The sequence below is a fragment of the Melanotaenia boesemani genome, chromosome 4 (genome assembly GCF_017639745.1).
Source record: "Melanotaenia boesemani isolate fMelBoe1 chromosome 4, fMelBoe1.pri, whole genome shotgun sequence".
NCBI classification, from domain to species: Eukaryota; Metazoa; Chordata; class Actinopteri; order Atheriniformes; family Melanotaeniidae; genus Melanotaenia; species Melanotaenia boesemani.
The window spans coordinates 1,105,389-1,108,321 of record NC_055685.1 but is presented as its reverse complement, the minus strand read 5'-3'; the positions used below and the strand labels follow the sequence as shown (position 1 = coordinate 1,108,321).

Genomic DNA, 2,933 nt, shown 5'->3' with positions numbered 1-2,933 from the left:
TGTCACACTGACCCCCCATTTCTATATCTCTAATCGTGTTAAATAATCGAGATCTCAATTTCAATCAAAATAATCGTGATTATCATTTTTCCCATAATCGAGCAGCCCTACTTTGCTGCCTCTCTTCAGAGAAGTGTCACAAAGTTAACTTGCAGTTTCCCACCTCAAAAAGCTTTTCCTGTGCAAATAATAATTTTTTTAAAGTTACATGCCTTCAAATCGTCATAGTTACAAGGGAGCCTAAACCTTTCACATTTGATTTCATGCCATAACACTAAGTACTACAATACCAAAATGGTCCAACACTTCAACACTTAGATGTCAATATAAAAGAAATGGTAACTGTCTTTTGTTCAGCAAGAAAGAGTTAACTATCGTGCAACCTCCCAGTGGTGCAGACCAGTGTATGTGGAGAGAAATTTGATAAATTCTAGGTTTTAAGGTGCATACCCCCGTTCCACAACGGCATCATAGAAATATCTTCCGACAAATGCTGGTCTCCTGTTAGATTCAACCAAATCACTTTTCTTGAAAATCTGAATTAACAGAAGATATTCAGACCTCTCCGACTGTGAAATTTGATCAAATTCTCACATAGGACACAACTAATGCAAGGCAAACTATAATGAAAGCCTCAAATAAGGGTAAACAAATATTCAGTATCCTTTTCATTAAACAGTACAAAGCATTGCAAATCATACCCATCAATACAAAAGTGGATCCACAGTCCAAAGAACTTAAGCTTGTTATTACCTGTTTGGAACCATCAAGACAACAGAAATGTATAAAATTACATTTAAAATACAACAGATGGGCATAATATAATTTGTTATGACCTTAAAAATGTATAACCTAAGGGAAAACAAGATAAAAAATATCCCAAATTCAGTTTCCTACAGGCAGCAAAATAGGGTATTTAATTTTTGTAAGCATGCACTGCAACCAGGTTCTCAGTATAGATGCCAAGATAAAGCTACACAAGGGAATTAAAGGGGTAAAACATGTGTGAATCGACTACATCAACCACAATGAATGAAATAGTTAACATGTTTGCCATTAAATGTTCTCCTTTTAAAGTCCCAACACATACCATCAATGTGCCAAGTGTCATTTGGGCTAATGTAGTTCCTACGTAGGATTTTTTTCTTCTTCGAAGACCACTGGCATCCAGATTCCTCATGGCATCTGCAACATCCCCTCTTCAAAAACCAGGAGTAATAAATCAAGGCTTTGTATTTGTCAGTTGCATCTTTGTTACGTGGGGCTGTGTTGCTAGCTCTGGTAGTTAATGTTAAAGTCAAGGAGACATAGATGCAACTCTTCTGCAAAAGAAGGATGAACCAAAAAGTACTTTTTCCTGTTGTGGTGCCCAAACACATGTTCAGTCAGTTCAATAAACCTCATATCCCTATTGAAACGGAACTTGTGTCCATGAAGTATTATGTGTAACAAAATAATGTTGCTGATCCAAACACACAAGTTTTAAATAAAATTGATGTTAATCATCAGAGTTGGCAAAACCTTTGAACCTGACTATCTCAGTCATGGCATGGTGAAAGGATGTAATAGATTTAAAGAAAATCCTTATGACTAATTTTGGATGCAATAACTGTAAAATCATTCTTTACCTCCCAAAAAATACACAGTGCATGGAAAGAAAAACAAAATACACTGACTCCAACCTGTAGCAGGGCTGTATTCCCCTGACATCACGGACACGCTGCAGTATTGCCTTGATCAGGGCTGCCCTTTTTCATCTCACTCTGAAAAAGAGGACAATGCCGGTTCAGCGTATTGAAGTCTCCAGTTAATACTACCATATTTATCATCCCATTATGTTACCCAGTGTTTGAACATTATGAGTGCATGGGTGTTAAACCACAAGCTGTACAAAGACATAATTATAGACCAAGCAAAATAATGGTTTACCTCTACAGCTTTCTGAATTTCAAAAAAAGGACGCTGAAGACCTCTTCGTCTTAGCCCAAGCTCTTTCAAAAGCCGTCTTAGGTGTCTCGCACTTTAAGATGACATATCAACAGCAATACAAAAGGTAAGTTGTCATAAATAAAAAAAAAACTGCTACAATACCTTTATTATGCAAACATTGTGTCTCTTTACTGACCTGATTTTCAGTCCATTTGACATCAGCAGGCCAAGAATTTCTCTGTTTGAGTCCTTTTTGAAACAGTGATGCTATCATTGCATCTTAAAAAAAGGTTATAGGTTTGTGAAGGATCAACATTGACCAATACAATTACATTTGTGATTTCGTCTTTGGGCATATATTATATTATTGAGCATACCTCTGCTCTCAGTTGATGTGTCTGCTTTGAAGACTTGTGCTGTCCCTGTTCAATGAATATTGATTAACTCTTGAAGACAAATGGGACATTTTTTTTGTTTGCTTGTTTTTAAATAACTGATGACAATTCAACAGTCCATGTTGTCAACATGGTTAGTTGACAGCTTACCCTCTCTCTGTGCGCTGGACAGCAGGGTTTTGACTCTGGCGTCAAAACCTTCCTGGGTGATTTCGCCTGAAAGAATGATTTACATTGCGGTGATAATATTAAACAAATGTGGTGTTGTTGATGGATAAGAAATGTTACCATTGTCAAGCTCTCTCCTCAGCTCCTCGTAGCGTTTTATTTTTTCCATTTTCTGAAATAGGTAGTTGACAATGAATTATTAGCTAAATAAATTAATGCCACTGTGAAATCATCTATTTGACTCTACATGTGGTTATTTACAGCCAACGATTCCTACAGTTATTGCTTTTATCGTAGCTTTAGTCGTAATCATTACATGGTCCCCATTCATTCGGCGTATATCTCTAATCAGATTGGCGTGTTTAATCGTAATGCATGCACATATTTTCGATCCATGCTATTATCATTATTATCGTAGCGGGTCCCCCATTCATTCTGCAT

At 36.7% G+C, this 2,933-nt stretch overlaps 1 long non-coding RNA gene across 1 annotated transcript; it reads right to left on the bottom strand.

Annotated features, from left to right (window-relative positions):
• Window positions 1-2,166: 2,166 nt before the first annotated feature.
• Window positions 2,167-2,538, bottom strand: LOC121637824. The gene is made up of 3 exons (XR_006009955.1): window positions 2,475-2,538; window positions 2,307-2,351; window positions 2,167-2,208 (listed from the first exon to the last, which is right to left on the bottom strand). It is a non-coding gene; the product is annotated as an uncharacterized LOC121637824 (long non-coding RNA).
• Between the last annotated feature and the right edge of the window lie 395 nt (window positions 2,539-2,933).